A 21,159-nucleotide genomic window follows, 5' to 3' on the forward strand; every position below is an offset into this window, starting at 1 on the left:
GTTCTAACGGAAAGCAACTTTCAAAGAGCACGAGAAAAGTCTTGAGGAAAGCATTATATTTATCGTCTACTGTATCAGCACTATAAACATCTTGCCACTCTTGTTCCTTGATAAGGTTTACAAAAGTCTGTACAGCAACTGGATCAGCTTTCCTAAAACGTTGGTAACTATATTTAACATGTGTTGCAGCACAAAAAACTTTTAGACTTAAAATTTGTGCATCATGATCTGAAAGGCCATTCACCTTTTTGCTAACAGAATGCCCTTCTAATAATGACGAATGAACAAAAATATTGTCTATGGTTGTTCTACTGTTCCCTTGCACTCTCGTTGGAAAGAATACGGTTTGCATAAGATTATATGAATTAAGGAGGTCTACCAGCATCCTTTTCCTTGCACAATCACTTATACAATTAATATTGAAGTCACCACATATAACTAACTTTTTGTATTTCCTATAAAGTGAACCAAGAACCTCCTCTAGCTTTAGCAAAAATGTTGGGAAATCGGAGTCTGGGGATCTATAAATAACAACAGTAAGAAGTTTAGCTCCACTAAATTTAACCACACCTGCACAACATTCAAACACCTTTTCAGTGCAGTACTTTGAAACATCAATTGACTCAAATGGGATACCGTTTTTCACATACATGGCTACTCCCCCACACCGCAAAGAGCTCCTAGAAAAGCTGCCAGCCAACCTGTATCCTGGTAAAGGAAGCCTCTGAATTATCTCCTTATTTAAGAAGTGTTCAGATATACCAATAATTTCAGAGTCAACATCTATAAGCAGTTCACTAACTTTATCTCTAATACCTTGTATATTTTGATGAAATATACTAATTCCCTCATTAATCGGATACCCAAGCTTTGTAGAGAGTGGTTTCTTTGTTAGAGAGACTTCCCTTAAGCAGGAATACCTATCAGCTGACTTCAATCTAAAAAAGGTACAGCTCTAACACCCACAACTACCGGAATTTTCCCATGAGTGATCCCACCACCCCCACCTATGCTGTCACCTATAAGTTTTGCCAACCTCCCCTTCCCATACCTGTTGAGGTGCAGGCCATGTCTAGTGAAACCCGTCCTACTGATAGACTCCACCGACACCACTGAAATGTGACTCATGCCTTCTGTCATCAGCGCACCCCCAAGTCTCATGTTATTACGCCTGACGGCTGTATTAAGATGAGGCCGATCGTGACGCTGAAACAGTTCCACGAAATGCACATTCGTGTTGCCAGTCTGAGTGGCTATCTTTTCCAGGTCACCATCTATGTCATACTCCCCATCCCTATCAATACTATTACCAGCCCCACCCACAATCACTACCTGATCCTCTTTAGTAAAATCCCTACATAACCCCCCTATGTTAAAAGTCACCTGAGCCAATCCTGCATTAGGCTTCACAATGCTGGTGACCTGGTACTCACTCCCCAAAACTTCCTGCAACTGCTGGCCTACACCTCTACCATGAGAACTACCTAACAGCAGAACCTTCTTCTTTCTCTTAGACTTTGCAACTGTCCTAGCCACCGTAACTGCTGAGGTCTGCTGCATACTTCCTACATCTACAGCTACTAGAGATTCCTCTCCACTAGATTCTGACAGTTGGTCATATCTATTACAAACACCAATAGTAAAACTATCTGAAAATCTCCTTCTCCTAGCAGATCTCTTGCCAACAGCCAGCTCCCATTCCCCAACCCCCTTCTCCCTCCTCATCCTATCTAGCTCCTCCTGTGCGTTTTTCAACTGCACCTGAAGGGCACAGATCTTACGCTCCTGCTCCTCTATCAACTTACTCTTGCTACATAACCTGCAGTTCCAGGAGAGGATCTCACCAGAATGCCCACTGGCTTCCCCACTGCATTCCCCCCAGTGAAAATACTTCGAACAAGTCACACACCGCAATCCACTACTCACGAACCTAAGGCAAAGCCCACACTTCTCACTCATGGTAAAATTTTACAATTATTGAAACAAGAAAACAACTTTATCTAAGTTCCGCTACTACAGTAAGAAGATGTTAAAAACTGACTACAATAATGACAAACTTGCTCTACAAGGGAAGTAACTACTATTATTGACAGTATTAATCAACAACAAATGAGAATATAACAAAATACTAACACAGAAAGAAAATCAAACGTCTAATGACAGTAACGAAACTGAAAGCAGTTCGCAAAAATTTCTTCTGAAGTTATTTCACCGGAAAACACCAAGAACAACGGTTGAAGACTACTAAAGTCTACTGACTACTTTCAGATCATGATGCACAAATTTTAACTCTAAAAGATTTTTGTGCTGCAACACGTGTTAAATATAGTCATCAGCTGTTTAGGAAAGCTGATCCAGTTGCTGTAGAGATCATTGTAAACCTTATCAAGGAACAAGAGTGGCAAGATGTTTATAGCTCTGATACAGTAGACGATAAATATAATGCTTTTCTCAAGACTTTTCTCATGCTCTTTGAAAGTTGATTTCCGTTAGAACGTTCAAAACAGGGTACTAGCACAAACAGGCAGTCTGGGTGGCTGACTAGAGGGATAAGAATATCTTGTAGAACAAAGTGGCAATTATATCAAAACGTTAGAAACAGACAGAATCTAAATGCAGCAGCCCATTATAAACAGTATTGTAAGGTGCTTAAAAAGTTATTAGGAAGGCAAAAAGTATGTGGTATGCAGATAGAATAGCTAAGTCTTAGGATAAAATTAAAACCATATGGTCAGTCGTAAAGGAAGTGGCTGGTCTGCAGAGATAGGTCGAGGATATAGAATCAGTGCATAGTGGGAATGTCCGTGTTACTGATAAGTCACATATATGTACAGTATTTAATAATCAGTTTCTGAATATAGCAGAGTATTTAATAATCAGTTTCTGAATATAGCAGGTGAACTAAATAGAAACCTAGTCCCAACAGGGAATCGTATAGCGCTCTTAGAAAAAAGTGTTCTGACACTGTTACCTGAAATGCTCCTCCATGATAGTGACAAGAGGGAGATTGAGTTAATAATTAAATCACTAAAGACCAAGAACTCTCATGGATATGATGGAGTATCTAGCAGAATACTGAAGTATTGTTCTATGTTTGTTAGCCCAGTACTTAGCCATATCTGTAACTTTTCCTTTAGGAGTGGTCGGTTTCCTGACCTATTAAAGTACTCAGTAGTGAAGCCACTTTATAAAAAGGGAGACAGGGATAATGTTGACAATTATAGACCTATTTCTATGCCATCGGTGTTTGCTAAAATTATCGAGAAGGTTGTATCTACAAGGTTACTGGAGCACTTAAATTCACATAATTTGCTGTCAAATGTTCAGCTTGGTTTTAGAAATGGTTTAACAACTGAAAACGCTATATTGTCTTTTCTCTGTGAGGTTTTGGACGGATTACATAATAGGTTGCGAACGCTAGGTGTTTTCTTTGATTTAACGAAGGCTTTTGACTGTGTTGACCACAAAATATTACTGCAGAAGTTGGACCATTATGGAGTAAGGGGAGTAGCTTACAATTGGTTCGCCTCTTACTTTAAGAACAGAAAGCAGAAGGTACAGAAGGTAATTCTCCGCAATATTGAGAGTGGTAGTGATGTTCAGCCCCAATGGGGCACTGTTAAGTGGAGCATTCCCCAAGGGTTGGTGCTGGGGCCACTGCTGTTTCTTATTTATATAAATGATATGCCTTCTAGTATTACAGGTGATTCAAAAATATTTCTGTTTGCTGATGACACCAGCTTGGTAGTGAAGGATCTTGTGTGTAATACTAAAACAGCATCAAATAATGTAGTTCATGAAATAAGTTCGTGGCTTGTGGAAAATAATTTGATGCTAAATCACAGTAAGACTCAGTTTTTACAGTTTCTAACTCACAATTCAACAAGAACCGATCTTTTGATCAGACAGAATGGGCATATTATAAGCGAGACGGAACAGTTCAATTTCCTAGGCGTTCGGATAGATAGTAAGCTGTTGTGAAAGCCCATGTCCAGGATCTTGTTCAGAAACTAAATGCTGTTTTATTTACCATTAGAACAGTATCTGAAATAAGTGACATTTCAACACGAAAAGTAGTCTACTTCGCATATTTTCATACGCTTATGTCGTGTGGTATTATTTTTTGGGGTAATTCTTCTGATTCAAAAAGGATATTTTTGGCTCAAAAACGGGCTGTTCGAGCTATATGTGGTGTAAGTTCGAGAGCCTCTTGTCGACCCCTATTCAATAGTCTGGGAATTCTGACATTGCCCTCACAGTATATATTTCCTTTAATGTCATTTGTTGTTAGCAGTATTAGCCTATTCCCAAGAGTTAGCAGCTTTCACTCAGTTAATACTAGGCAGAAATCCAATCTGCATGTGGAATGCTCTTCCTTGACTCTTGTGCAGAAAGGAGTGCAGTATTCTGCTGCATCCATTTTCAATAAGCTACCACAAGAACTCAAAAATCTTAGCAGTAGCCCAAACTCTTTTAAGTCTAAACTGAAGAATTTACTCATGGCTCACTCCTTCTATTCTGTCGAGGAGCTCCTGGAAGGGCTAAAAAATTAAGCAAATTCCAGTGTTACATTGTTGATTTTCTTTATTTAAACTTACGACTTGTCACCTGAATATGTTTTTTTATGTTTCATTTTATCTGTTTCTAATTTCGTGTTATAATTTCATGTATTGACTCGTTCCATGACCATGGAGACTTCTCCTTAATTTGGTCCCACGGAACAATAAATAAATAAATAAATAAAATGAATAGTTATATGAAGAATATGCTAATATGAATAATGAAGTTTTTCTTTGCAGGTGATGATAGTAATGAAATTATGGTAATACGAATAATGAAGTTTTTCTTTGTAGATGAGGATATTGATGAAGTTTATATATTTACTGTTAGTTAAGAAATGCTATGTAGTTATTTAAGTATTTGTTGCAGTTCGTTTTGACAGTATGTCTTAGGTCACATGGTATAATGACTGAATGTTTTGGAAAGGACAGCTAGAGTACGTACATATTGAGTACACGTTTCATTTCCTGTTAATTCGAAGTTCACTACTTTTCAGCATAATACGCGTTTCTTCTTTCAGCTCAATAATCCATTTTGTATTTTTTAGGGAGAAGCTATTCATGAAATTAATGTGCTATAAGCAGTTAGTCATTAAACCTGTTCTAGTACCTGCATTTTTTTTACCCACTTGTGTGTGTCATTCATGAATATGATCACATATACTCGTTTCATAACCTTGCTACAGCTGACTCATGACGAATGACGTTAGTAATTCTTATTTGCAGCAATAAGTCAAAAGAAAATATTTTCATCCCCCAGCAATAAATTATCGATCCCAACGCAATGCATTGCTAGCACAAAAAAAATGTATTACCAGTCCCAAATAATGCTACCAGTTAAAGAGAGTTCTGAGTAATACTGAATGATGTTTTGTAACCACAGACCTTGAGTAATAGTTACAGTGTGTTACATTTTAAATATGTCCTATGTCACTTGAATGATGAGTTCTGAGTAATACTGAATGGTGTTTTCTAATCTCAGACCTTGAGTAATAGTTACAGTGTGTTACAATTTTAAATATGTCCTACGTTGCTTGAATGATGAGTTCTGAGTAATACTGAATGATGTTTTCTAACCACAGACCTTGAGTAATAGTTACAGTGTATTACATTTTAAATACGTCCTACGTCACTTGAATGATGAAAAATGTTTTGTAATATTCAATACTTGCTATATGTTTAGTAACTGGCCAATGAATGCCACTGTTTCTTATATTTTAATTTTGTCTTATGTCACTTACATGCTATTGTATATGAATACCAGTAGCTTGATGCTACACTCATTAGGTCCTGTTTTGAATGATGACTTCTGATGGTTTGTAACTGGCCAATGACTGCCAATGATTACTATAACTAGATAAATTATGTTAATGCTATGCCATTAATTAACTCTTGTTTTGAATGATGACTTCTGATGGTTTGTAACTGGCCAATGAGTGCCACTGATTTCTATAACTAGACGAATTATGTAAATGGTATGCCATTAATTAACTCTTGCTTTGAATGATCACTTTTGAAAAATGCATAAACATGTTTAGTAACTGGCCAATGACTGCCAATGTTTACTGTAATCAGATGACTTACGAAAAATATTCTGTAATACTTCATACATAGTACAGAAATGATTAGTAACTGGGCAATGAGTGCCACCAATTACTCAAATCGGTTGATAGACTAGTGTATTTCTCAATGATGACTAGCATAAGACTTAATGTCCTTCACCTTCTGACCTAATTACCAGAAATTACTGCAATATCCATTTGTCCTGTCCATCCTCATGATCATGAAGCACTATACTTGGTTTTTGCACTAATTCTACGTTGGTGAAAAAGTATGTGGTGTTGACACGACATGCTGTCCACCACCTTGAACAACGGAGATGTTATTATGGTCCCACTGTTTGGTGTACTTAATGTACTACCAAAACGATAACATTGAATATTAATACGACATTTCAGTGTCTTGGTTATACTGATTAATACTTCAGGGAAGAGAACTTCAGATTGTCTCATTTGGTGTTGTGCTTCTGTACAAAGATATGGACTTTCAGTGCAGCTACGTGCACCCTACTGTGCTACAACCATGATGCAATCCTTCCCTTTCCTATCCTAGTTCTTGTAAAATGGTAGAAACATATACAGTGCGTGTGCACTTTATGTCATTTGTTAATACGATTTGTACTCATTGCGTATACATTTTGTCATTGCTCGATATGTTCTGTACTACAGTGTGTATGCACTTTATGTCATTTGTTAACACGTTTTGTACTCATTGCGTATACATTTTGTAATTTCTTGATACGTTCTGTACTCAGTGCATGTGCACTCTATTTCATTTTATGTTCTGCATTTTATGTAAGCGGTCCGAGCAGATGTAATTTTATGTAAGATGTCCGAGCAGATGTAACTTCGATGTATTGCTCATGTGCTGCCTGCGATGTGCAAGGTCTCTGACCAGGGAGCAGTGTTGACTGAGTAGGAACTGTGTAGCTGTAGCAGTAAGTTGCTAGTCTGTGCTAGTCTGCGCTTGTCTGCAGTCTGCTCTGGTCTGCTATAGTGTATCGTGTTGGCTGGGCCGGTCGCGGTGCAGCGATGCCGGAGCCTGAGTATTATTGTATAAGGTAAAAAGCAGCCTCGCGCATATCTAGTAATGTATCTGAACTCCCATGTAAACGTTTTAAAAATGTCGTAATAATAATCTTTGTCATATAAAGTAATTTCTAACAAACATTCATTTCAATTTAAAGAATTTACTAATTTCTTCAATCCATGATCGTTCCTATTGTTGCAAAAGAAAAATCAGTTACTTCCTTTCATAAATGACAAATCTATCGGCCAGCATTGCACAGAGCTGTGCCGGAAAAATATTAGGTAAGAGCAGATATATTCGCCGTTTTTATTGAGGTAAGCATTTTTGCTTTTTTATTCAGAATGATCTTACAGGGCCATGACGCAGCGCTGCTGTCGTCCAAAATTTACTAGGTTACTGAATTTATTTTTTATTACGAGGTTTAGGAACTTTTCTGTTTCGAGCTTACATTAAATGAGAAAAGTATTTTGTGTGGAGGTTAAAAGTCAATGAATATCTGTAGGGAGGTTATAAATGGGAACCAATTTTGTTCCGAGGTTACACTAAAAAAAAAAAATTTGAATCATTCACACATTATTATTCATTTTTATTAATTATTGTAGGGATGTTACACTTGGCTTAGAATCACTATCCAAATAATATTATTATTTTTTTGTGGGGAGGTTACAATATATTTGTCCAATGAATACCTGTTTATCATCTGCATTTCTTCTTGATGTAGCAATTTTAATGGCCAGCAGTGTACTTAAACCTAACTACCCTCAAGACATCTCACACATCCGTGCCCGAGGCAGGATTCGAACCTGCGACCGTATCGGTCTCGCGGTTCCAGACTGTAGCGCCTAGAACCGCTCAGTCACTCTGCCCGGCCAAACAGGATCAAAGTGCTGTTATTCTTTTCTTGGCAGCAGAAGGACAAACACCTTCAAACATTCATCGGAAAATGAAGAATGTGTATGGATCCATCGAAGACCACACACGTCCGGGAAAAATACGACAGTGGGTGCTGCTGCTCCATTATAACACACGTCTCCACATGGCAAATGTCGTAACGCAGAAGTTACGCCAACTCAAGTGGGGGACACTCTAGCACGCACACTGTAATCTTGAACTCTCCCCTTGCGATCATCACGCCTTTGGTTCCTTAAAGACCTTGAAAGGTCGAAGTTTCCTGTAGATCGAGGATGTGTTGTTGTTGTTGTGGTCTTCAGTCCTGAGACTGGTTTGATGCAGCTCTCCATGCTACTCTATCCTGTGCAAGCTTCTTCATCTCCCAGTACCTACCGCAAGCTACATCCTTCTGAATCTTCTTAGTGTATTCATCTCTTGGTCTCCCTCTACGATTTTTACCCTCCATGCTGCCCTCCAATACTAAATTGGTGATCCCTTGATGCCTCAGAACATGTCCTACCAACCGATCCCTTCTTCTAGTCAAGTTGTGCCTCAAACTTCTCTTCTCCACAATCTTTTCAATACTTCCTCATTAGTTATGTGATCTACCCATCTAATCTTCGGCATTCTTCGGTAGCACCACATTTCAGAAGCTTCTATTCTCTTCTTGTCCAAACTATTTATCATCCATGTTTCACTTCCATACATGGCTGCACTCCATACAAATACTTTCAAAAATGACTTCCTGACACTTAAATCTAAACTCGATGTTAACAAATTTCTCTTCTTCAGAAACGCTTTCCTTGCCATTGCCATTCTACATTTCATATCCTCTCTACTTCGACCATCATAGTGTCTCATTTCCTAATCTAATTCCCTCAGCATCACTCGACTTAATTCGACTACATTCCATTATCCTCGTTTTGCTTTTGTTGATGTTCATCTTATATCCTCTTTTCAAGACACTATCCATTCAGTTCAACTGCTCTTCCAAGTCCTTTGCTGTATCTGACAGAATTACAATGTCATCGGCGAACCTCAAAGTTTTTATTTCTTCTCCATGGATTTTAATACCAACTCCGAATTTTTCTTTTGTTTCTTTCACTGCTTGCTCAATATACAGACTGAATAATATCGGGGAGAGACTCTAACCCTGTCTCACTCCCTTCCCAACCACTGCTTCCCTTTCACATCCCTCAACTCTTATAACTGCCATCTCGTTTCTGTACAAATTGTAAATAGCCTTTCGCTCCCTGTATTTTACCCCTGCCACCTTCAGACTTTGAAAGAGAGTATTCCAGTCAACATTGTCAAAAGCTTTCTCTAAGTCTACAAATGCTAGAAACGTAGGTTTGCCCTTCCTTAATCTAGCTTCTAAGATAAGTCGTAGGGTCAGTATTGCCTCACGTGTTACATTTCTACGGAATCCAAACTGATCTTCCCCGAGGTCGGCTTCTAACAGTTTTTCCATTCGTCTGTAAAGAATTCGCGTTAGTATTTTGCAGCTGTGACTTATTAAACTGATAATTCGGTAATTTTCACATCTTTCAACACCTGCTTTCTTTGGGATTGAATTTATTATATTCTTCTTGAATTTTGAGGGTATTTCGCCTGTTTCATACATCTTGCTCACCAGATAGGAGAGTATTGTCAGGAATTGCTCTCCCAAGGCCGTCAGTAGTTCTAACGGAATGTTGTCTACTCCGGGGGCCTTGTTTCGACTCAGGTCTTTCAGTGCTCTGTCAAACTCTTCACACAGTATCGTATCTCCCATTTCATCTTCATCTACATCCTCTTCCATTTCCATAATATTGTCCTCAAGTACATCGCCCTTGTATAGACCCTCTATATACTCCTTCCACCTTTCTGCTTTCCCTTCTTTGCTTATAGCTGGATTTCCATCTGAGCTCTTGATGTTCATGCAAGTGGTTCTCTTTCCTCCAAAGGTCTCTTTAATTTTCCTGTAGGCAGTATCTATCTTACCCCTAGTGAGATAAGTCTCTACATCCTTACATTTGTCCTCTAGCCATCCCTGCTTAGCAATTTTGCACTTCCTGTCGATCTCATTTTTGAGACGTTTGTATTCCATTTTTCCTGCTTCATTTAATGCGTTTTTATATTTTCTCCTTTCATCAATTAAATTCAATATATCTTCTGTTACCCAAGGATTTCTACTAGCCCTCGTCTTTTTACCTACTTGATCCTCTGCTGCCTTCACTACTTCATCCCTCAGAGCTACCCATTCATCTTCTACTGTATTTTTTTCCCACATTCCTGTCAATTGTTCCCTTATGCTCTCCCTGAAACTCTGTACAACCTCTGGTTTAGTCAGTTTATCCAGATACCATCCCCTTAAATTCCCACCTTTTTGCAGTTTCTTCAGTTTTAATCTACAGTTCATAACCAATAGATTGTGGTCAGAGTCCACATCTGCTCCTGGAAATGTCTTACAATTTAAAACCTGGTTCCTAAATCTCTGTCTTACCATTATATAATCTATCTGATACCTTTTAGTATCTCCAGGATTCTTTCATGTATACAACCTTCTTTTATGATTATTGAACCAAGTGTCAGCTATGATTAAGTTATTCTCTGTGCAAAATTCTACCAGGCGGCTTCCTCTTTCATTTCTTAGCCCCAATCCACATTCACTTACTACATTTCCTTCTCTCCCTTTTCCTACTACCGAATTCCAATCACCCGTGACTATTAAACTTCCGTCACCCTTCACTATCTGAATAATTCCTTTTATCTCATCCTACATTTCTCCAATTTCTTCGTCATCTGCAGAGCTAGTTGGCATATAAACTTGTACTACTGTAGTAGGCGTGGGCTTCGTATCTATCTTTGCCACAATAGTGCGTTCACTATGCTGTTTGTAGTAGCTTACCTGCATTCCTATTTTCCTATTCATTATTAAACCTACTTCTGCATTACCCCTATTTGATTTTGTGTTTATAACCCTGTAGTTATTGTTCCTCCTGCCACCGAACTTCACTAATTCCCACTATATCTAACTTTAACCTATTCATTTCCCTTTTTAAATTTTCTAACCTACCTGCCCGATTAAGGGATCTGACATTCCACGCTCCGATCCGTAGAACGCCAGTTTTCTTTCTCTTGATAACGACATCTTCTTGAGTAGTCCCCGCCCAGAGATCCGAATAGGGGACTATTTTACCTCCGGAATATTTTACCCAAGAGGACGCCATCATCATTTAACCATACAGTAAAGCTGGATGCCCTCGGGAAAAATTACGGCCGTAGTTTCCCCTCGCTTTCAGTCATTCGCAGTACCAGCACAGCAAGGCCGTTTTGGTTAGTGTTTTTTTCCATTCCAGATCAGTCAATCATCCAGACCGTTGCCTCTGCAACTGCTGAAAAGGCTGCTGCCCCGCTTCAGGAACCACGCGTTTGTCTGACCTCTCAACAGATACCCCTCCGTTGTGGTTGCGCCTACGGTACGGCTATCTGTATCGCTGAAGCACGCAAGCCTCCCCACCAACGGCAAGGTCCATGGTTCATGGGGGGTGGGGGGGGGGGGTTGCAGTAGCAGGCAATTACGGACTTCACTTCACGCTGCAGGACATGGTGCTTTACCAAACGGATGTTCGCTGCAATAATTGCCTCAATGTTCAAGGCGATTTTGCCTGATTCGCATACGGCTGTAGACTCTACAACCTTCGAACGGAAACTTTTTGATTGGTCCTTATATCTAATCATGGATATATGAAGCACGAGAAGGAGCAAACAAACAGCTCTATGTACTGGCCATGATGGAACAGTCCAGTACTGACGGTCCGCCATGTCACCCTCTGCTATATAGTTTTATTCGGATGCAGACCGCTCTCTTGATCGTTGTCAGCTTCCCTGTCCGAGCAGCTACTTCTCACTCAAGTAACAACCGGCATCACGCGGCACCCCGTTCCGTCCACTCACTGAAGAGGAAACATTGAAATTCAACCCGGGTAAGCTACATAGCAGTCACATACGCTAACAATTCAGCAACAGAGACGGACTACGAGAGTAGATGAGAATTATTAGCAGTAACATTAATTATTTTTATTTTGTTACTGTAGCATGCTAATGCATCTGACTGCTCTTTAACTTCTTTAGTTGTCCTATATCGCTGAAGATTCTCTATAAAGTCTGGGCATAAGAAGATTTGTTATTGAACGGATTGTCTGCCTGGCATTTGGCTCAATAAGGGGCCTTCATCTATATCTACATGATTACTCTGAAGTTCATCATTAAGTGCCTGCAGAGAGTTCATCGAACCATCTTCAAGTTAGTTTCCCTAATATCTCTTATTTTATTATGATGAACATATTTCTCTCTATGTTGGTGGGTGCCAACAAGATATTTTCTCATTCGGAGGAGAAAGTTGGTGATTGCAATTTCATGAGAAGATCCTCTACAGTGAAAAATGCATTTGTTTTAATGACTTATCTCAGTTCGCGTTTCATATCCGTTTCATGTCCGGCTTTTTAAGGTCGTGTCCGGCCAAACATATACAAGTCCGGACTGTGTGTCTTTTGTTAGGCTTTTTAACGACGAAGTAGAGAACGCACAACTAAGGCCCCGTTTCAAGCTAATGATGCAAGCACAGGGAACAGATAAAAGAGGAACAAAGAGATATACCATAAGGATATATAGAATACCAACCAATGATATTGTTTTACCTGCGCCCTATGGCTATATTTGTAGGCCGAACGAGCCTAATACAATATATCGCAACCACGCCACGCACGGAGCGAGAGAGGCAAAGTAGAATGTGTCTATTATGCCGACGCCAAACCAAGCGGACGATTTCAGAGCAAACATGAATAAGATGTACATAACAGCCAAAGACTACTTAAAATCCTGGACATGTGAATTTAACACCCAATTAACTAAGGTAATGTCATCCACTAAAGCTAGGCGATGACATTAGCTTAGTGTATATTCCAAACTGGAGACAAGAAAATGAAAATAAAGATTTTAGTCTAGAAAAAGATGTAAACTTCGGTAACAGTAAATAATTTGATCAGTCGAAAAATTTCACGACATTCTTAAACAACAAAATGACGACTCCGCCTTTAAAAATCTTTCGGCGCAAGAAAAGTTGACATATTGTTTCAAATCACAGCATAATAAATTTTATTCGAATAACTGAAATTTTCAGAATATTACTTTGCAATTCCAAGCCATGTCCTTTATAAACTACCAACGAAAAAAGGAACACAATAAATTGAAAACTGACACAATATCTAAGACGATGATGGTCTGTAATTTAAAATCATTCTGTGAAGATTCCTAGCAAATGATTTCCCTGAAAAATAATTCTCTTGATAACGTGAGCTCAAATAAGAAAGATTAATACTTAAGTAGACATTATTGTTAATTATGCAGAAGTCTAGTTGCAATGACAAAAGTTATTCAATATCTTTTCATTTTCCGTCTGAGAAGAATAATTATTTTTTATTTTATTTCACGGATTTTTTAGTTCGTTTCAACACAAGATTGTCTCACGAAGAAGAAAGAGCACAATTTTTATTTTTATTTTTTTTTTTTTTTAGCACCTTTAAGGTTGATCTCACAGAAACTGATTATTAAAAGCGATTGACAATACTCAAGTGATTAATTCTACTCAAAATAGATAGTCCAGCTCTTTGGGCCAAATGTCCGCTAAATAAAAACGCCGAATTCAGCTTTTCTAGTCTTGGACCTGGAATCCCTGTATCGGAGCCACTCTCCTCTATCTCGCTATTATACAAAACGAGCTGCCCTTTATAATGTTTCTTTTTAAAAATAAGCTAAAATTTGACAAAGAATTAGTTTTTTATGCGCTATCCAAAGATGCAAGAACTTTGAATACCAATGTAAATTTTTCAACTTAGAGGCCTGAGAGGCTACATATACACACGTCGTCTTGTTTTGTGAAACTTTCACTATCAAGAATCTCTAAACAATGACGGCAAATAACCAAAACACGTTGGCCTGAAAACAAGAACTTTCTTTTGTTACATGTGATGGGAACTCCTTATGACGTCTCATTATTTTCAGGTTTAGACAAGTGCTTGTGAAAGACATTAACGCCATGTTCAAACTGGAATTCAAATTCCATTGCTTTTGCAATATGGATTTCTGACGCCACAGAAGTAACCGCGCAAAACCTTGAATTTTGTGTTTTTCTTGAAGTCGTTTAGCTGGAGAGCTATCCGTTGCAGCATTTTCTCTGTCGAGAGGGCGCATTTCACCTTTTTTGTACTTTTCCGATGTCCTCTGTCTTCCTATCTGATACGGATACCACACCGAGCTACTACAGAAAGGGCGTGTAAGCCTAGCGTGGGCAGTTTCTTTAGTAGTCCTTAGTAGTCCTGTTACGTCTTCTAAGTTTTCTTCTAATAAATCGAAGGGTTAGTTCGCTTTCTCCACGATATTATCAATGTGATCGTAGCAATTTAAGTCAATTGCGAAGTACTCAGTTGAATTCATAGCCTTAACATTTGTGTGATTTATGGCACAACTGAAATTTAGCGGATTCCTTTCAGTCTCACGGGAATTACTTCACACTTCTTCGGGAACAGACTGCCGTGGGGTAGCGTCGCAGCGGCCAAATATCAAAGCGCGGCCGACAGCGGCGAGGCGACAAACGACGCCGGCCGCCCATTATTGGCGCAAGGTGACTCGTAGGATGCGCAAGCTTTTAGAATTGGCCGGCTGCCAGCTGCCATGGTTAATAAAAGCTGCCCGCGGGCCTTTTCTCTCACCCGCCCAGAGGGACGGCTCTCGATTTCTGCGCCCCACCGTTACGCATCTCCGTTCGCTACTACAGGTGTCCGCTGTGAAAGCTCAACACTATTGCCAGCCATTTGTAAAGCACTCTCGTGCTGATACAGAACCTTGTGTTCTGCAGAGCAGAACCTGTCTTTCGTCCTACAGTTCAACGTTCCGTCGACAGCTACACTAGCTGATCAAAATTATCTGGAGACACTCGCGTAGTAGGGAACTGATCCTTAGACTGAACTGCAGTGCTTGTATTCTGAAGAAGTACGATTTAATGTTCCTCCAGACATACAAAGCTACACGAATGAACAGGCACTGAGGCGACTACAGCTGCCATTATAGACATGTAATATTTTCGCAATTGCTAATACACTACTGGCCATTAAAAATGCTACACCACGAAGATGGTGCTACAAACGCGAAATTTAGCCGACTGGAAGAAGATGCTGGGATATGCAAATGATTAGCTTTTCAGACCATTCACACAAGGTTGGCGCCGGTGGCGACACCTACAACGTGCTGACATGAGGAAAGTTTCCAACCGATTACTCATACACAAACAGCAGTTGACCGGCGTTGCCTGGTGAAACGTTGTTGTGATGCCTCGCGTAAGGAGAAGAAATGCGTACCACCGCGTTTCCGACTTTGATAAAGGTCGGATTGTAGCCTATCGCGATTGCGGTTTATCGTATAGCGACATTGCTGCTCGCGTTGGCCGAGATCCAATGACAGTTAGCAGAATATAGAATCGGTGGGTTCATCAGGGTAATACGAAACGCCGTGCTGGATCCCAACGGCCTCGTATCACTAGCAGTCGAGATGACATGCACCTTATCCGCATGGCTGTAACGGATCGTGCAGCCACGTCTCGATCCCTGAGTCAACAGATGTGGACGTTTGCAAGACAACAACCATCTGCACGAACTGTTCTACGACGTTTGCAGCAGCATGGACTATCGGCTCGGAGACCATGGCTGCGGTTACCCTTGACACTGCATCACAGACAGGAGCGCCTGCGAAGGTGTACTCGACGACGAACCTGGGTGCACGAATGGCAAAACGTCAGTTTTTCGGATGAATCCAGGTTCTGTTTACAGCATCATGATGGTTGCATGCGTGTTTAGCTACATCGCGGTAAACGCACACTGGAAGCACGTATTCGTCATCGCCATACTGGCGTATCACCCGGCGTGATGGTATGGGGTGTCGTTGTTTACATGTCTCGGTCACTTCTTGTTCTCATTGACGGCACTTTGAACAGTGGACGTTACACTTCAGATGTGTTACGACCAGTGGCTCTACCCTTCATTTGATCCCTCCGAAACCGTACATTTCAGCAGGATAATGCACGACCGCATGTTTCAGGTCCTGTACAGGCCTTTCTGGATACAGAAAATGTTCGACTGCTGTCCTGGCCGGCACATTCTGCAGATCTCTCACCAATTGAAAACGTCTGGTCAATGGTGGCCGAGAAACTGGCTCGTCACAATACGCCAGTCACTGCCCTTGGTGAACTGTGGTATCGTGCTGAAGCTGCATGGGCAGCTGTACCTGTACACGCCATCCAAGCTCTGTTTGACTCAATGCCCAGGCGTATCAAGGCCGTCATTACGGCCAGAGGTGGTTGTTCTGGGTACTGATTTCTCGGGATCTATGCACCCAAATTTCGTGAAAATGTAACCACATGTAAGTTATAGTATAAAATATTTATCCAGTGAATACCCGTTCACCATTTACATTTCTTCTTGTTGTAGCAATTTTAATGGCCAGTAGTGTATGAACAACCTCCAACTGTATAATGGAATGACGACAATGAATATCTGTGCCGGACGGGGACTCGAATCTGGATCTGAGCAAGACTCCCAAACTTCCATATGATATCAAAAATGGCTCTGAGCACTATGGGACTTAACTTCTGAGGTCATCAGTCCCCTGGAACTTAGAACTACTTAAACCTAACTAACCTAAGGACATCACACGCATCCATGCCCGAGGCAGGATCCGAACCTGCGACTGTAGCGGTCGTGCGGTTCCAGACTGTAGCGCCTAGAACCGCTCGACCACTTCGGCCGGCCATATGATATCGTCCATATGTCATACCTGTGTTCATTCATCCCATTGGTGTAAGTCTCATACAGGCTATACATCTTATTTGTAAGTCGCAGGCCCGGTATCCGCCGTTAAATACGAAATTGCAGTGCTTGTGTCGTGAAAAAGTTCGAGTACTGGTCAGGCATAAATTTTCATTGTCGGCATTCCATAATACAACTGGAGAAGTTTCATATTCGCAACTGCGAATACATTTCACGTTTGGCCATTAGCTATCGCGAGAGACGGACATACCAGTATAAAAGGAGGCAAAGAACATTGTGTTGCCAGTAGACAAACAGTAATAGCAGAATGGGTAGGTCAGAAAAGTTGAGTGACTTCGAACGTGGACTAGTCATTGGATGTCACCTGAGTAAGAGACCCACCAGGGGACGTTTCAACCGTTCTAAAGAAGTCGACTGATGGTGATGTGATTGAAACGGAAACTTGAAGGAACAACCACAACAACACGAAGACCAGGCAAACGTCATCTACTGACAAGCAGGTATCGTCGACCATTACAGAGGGTGGCTGTAAAAAATCACATGTAAACAGCTGAAGGGATCGCTCTAGAGTTTCAAAGTGCTATCAGCAGTCCAGCTACTATAGGGAGTTAAAAAGAACAGAGTACAATGATCGAGCAGCTCCTCATAGGCCACACATTTCTCTTGTCAATGTTATGCGACGCTTGACGTGGTAAAGAGTGGTACCACTTGACAGAGGATTACAGGAAACGAGTAATTTGGAATGCTGAATCAGTCTATACCCTGTCGCGATCCGATGGAAGGGTTTGGGTTTGGCGAACGCCTGGAGAACGTTACCTGCCATGTGTGGAACGCAAAGTGAGGCACGGAAGATGTCGTGTTACGATACATATGTGTTTATCGTGGTTAGGCAGTTGTTCCCTTATTGCGCTTAGAGATATGAACACAGCATTGGGCACTGCCTGCCGTGGAACAGCTCGAAGACGATGGTTATTTGCATCAGCATGACGGAGCACCGTGCTATAAGGCACCGTCATCAAGGCAATGTTTTGTGAACAATGATATTTCTGAAATGGACTAGCGTGTCTAGAGTCTCGACCTGAATCCAATGGAACTCGTTTGGGATGTCGGAACTCCTTTTGCTTGGCATAGTGCAGCAACTCGACGTGGCATGGACTCAACAAGGCGTTGGAAGCGCCCTGCAGAAATATTGAGATATGCTGCCTCTGTAGCTGTCCATAATTCAGAAAGTGGTGCTGGTGCAGGATTTTGTGCACGAATTGACCTCTATATTATGTCCCATAAATGTTCGATGGGATTCGTGTCTGGCAATCAGGATGGCCAAATCATTCGAATTCTCCAGAATGTTCTTCAAACCAGTTGCGAATGATTGTAGCGCAGTGACATGGCTCATTGTCATCCATAAAAATTCCATCGAAGTTTGGGAACATGGCTGCAAATGGTCTCCAAGTACGCGAATATAATCACTTCCCCTCAATGATCGGTCCAATTGGACCAGAGGACCCAATCTATTCCACATAAACACAGCCCACACCATTATGTAACCACCAACCCCTGCTTGCTGAATACCTTGTTGACAACTTGACTTCGTGGGGTCTGCGCCAAACTCGAACCCTACCTTAAGCTCTTACTAACTCAAGTCGGAACTCATCTGACCAGGTCACGTTTTTCCAGTCGTCTAGGATCCAACCGACATGGTCACGAGCCCAGGAGAGCGCTGCAGTCGATGCCGTGCTGTTAGCAACGGCATTCGCGTCGGTCACCTGCTGTCATATCCCGTTAACGCCGAATTTCGCCGCACTGTTCTACACAATACGTTCGTCGTACGTTCCATATTTATTTCTCTGGTTATTTCAGGCAGTGCTGCTAGCCTGTTAGCACTGACAACTCTACGCAAACGCCGCTGCTCTCGGTCATTGAGTGAAGGTTGTCTGTGGCTCTCTGAATATTGAATTCCCTAACGATTTCCGAAATGAAATGTACCACGCGTCTAGCTTCAACTACCATTTCGCGATCAGAGTCTTTTAATTCCCGTCGTGTGGCCATAATCCCGTCGGAGATCATTTTCACTTAGCCACCTGAGTACAGATGACTGTCCCGTCAATGCATTGCCCTTTTATATCTTGTGTGCGCGATACCACCACTGTCTGTGCGTGTGCACATTACTGTCTCTCATGACGTTTGTCACCTTAGTGTCTATCGTCGAGCTTTTAGCTAACTGGAGGTCGTGTTTGATAGTAGTGACAACATTGGGAAGGTATAATTGACTCTAATAAACTACATTTGTTTTGTCTAAACTTAAAAGGTTTTATTTCGGCTATTGTTTTGATATTTTACCCTGTTTTGCCTTTGTGGAGATATTTGTGAAAGTTTTTACGGACCAGTTGGAAATTGTAAATTGACAGTCAATGTGGGCATTTTCCAGTTCAGTACTAGAATCACGTAATCTTACTGAACGCAGTTGGATTGCTGCAGGCTGATTATAACTTATGTTAATTTAATAATAATTTTACTTCAGCCTCGTGATCAACGTCAAGCTGGTGACTCTTATGATCACTGTTTTAAAAGTGTAGCGCAGCCGATAGTTCTTTCGAGTGCATTGATAAATGATTTATCACAAATCAGTTGTGCAATACGTCACATAACTATCTCATACGCCGATCTCGTCTAGGAGTTTGCCGCGCGGGATTAGCCGAGTGGTCTAGGACACTGCATTCATGGACTGTGGGGCTGGTCCCGGCGGAGGTTAGAGTCCTCCCTCGGGCATGGGTGTGTGTGTTTGTCCGTAGAATAATTTAGGTTAAGTAGTGTGTAAGCTTAGGGACTGATTACCTTAGCAGTTAAGTCCCATAAGATTTCACACATATTAAAAAAAAATTATAATCTAGGAGTTTAATGTGAGGACCACCTGCATCTATGACGGCCTGGAATCGCTCTAATGCTACCATTTCACAATTGTTCGCAGCTCGGGCAGCTGTGGCCAAGCGGTTCTAGGCGCTTCAGTCCGGAACCATGTGGCTGCTACGGTCGTAGGTTCGAATCCTGCCTCGGGCATGGATGTGTGTGATGTCCTTAAGTTAGTTAGGTTTCAGTAGTTCTATGTCTAGAGGACTGATGACCTCAGATGCTAAGTCCCATAGTGCTTAGAGCCATTTGAACCATTATGAACTGATCATAGCACTTTTAGAACGGTGGAATGTTCAGCTGTATTGACAAAGCACGTGCGCCGCTTGAAGATCGTACAATGCGATCAGCATTCTCAGACATAGCAACAACAGTTTCAACAATTTGTGGCGCAATTGGTCGTGGTCCCTTCTGGAGAAATTCCCACATCACCAATTAATTCGAACTTCCGAATCCTGTTCTTCAACTTGTAACCTCCCCACAAAATTCTTTCACATCTAGTGTAACCTCAAAACAGAAAAATTCCTAAACTTCTCAACAGTAAAAATTATAATTATGTCGTTCACATTCAGTGTAACGTCCTAACAAAAAAAAATAAATTCAGTAACCTGGTAATAATACAATGTAACTAACCTCTCAATTAAATTGTAACTTATAGCTTTTCGATAATTGACTGTGAATTTAACCTGGTAAATTTTGGACGTCAGCAGTGCTGCGTCATGGCCCTGAAAGATCATTCTGAATAAAAAAGAAAGATTCTTACCTCAATGAAGTCGCCGGATAACGCATATATATATCTGCTCTTACAATAAATTTTTTTGGCACAGCCCTGTGCAATACTGGCCGATAGATTTGTCATTTATGAAAAGAAACACCTGATTTTTCTTTTGCAATAATCGGGGTGATCATGGATTGGAGAAACTAGTAAATTCTTTAAATTGAAATGAATGGTTGTTCAAAGTTACTTTTTATGAGAGGGATTATTATTAGGACATTTTTTTAAACATTTACATGGGACTTGAGATAACAATACTACATATGTGCGAGGCTGCTTTTACCTTATACAATAATGCTCAGGCTCCGACATCGCAGCACCACGACCGGCCCAGCCAACACGATACACCAGACCAGACTGCTCGCTAGCAACAACTTACTGCTACAGCTACACAGTTCCTATTGCAGTCAACACTGCTCTCTGGTCTGAGATTCTCTTATACCTTACATATCGCAGGCAGCGCGTGAGCAATACATCGAAATTACATCTGCTCGGACCTCTTACAAACTTCAGTACGGAAAGTGGACCTCTCCGTATTCCTTTAATGCATGGGTTCCCAATATTTTCCTCTGACGGATCA

The sequence above is a fragment of the Schistocerca americana genome, chromosome 1, assembly GCF_021461395.2.
Source record: "Schistocerca americana isolate TAMUIC-IGC-003095 chromosome 1, iqSchAmer2.1, whole genome shotgun sequence".
In the NCBI taxonomy this organism is placed as follows: Eukaryota; Metazoa; Arthropoda; class Insecta; order Orthoptera; family Acrididae; genus Schistocerca; species Schistocerca americana.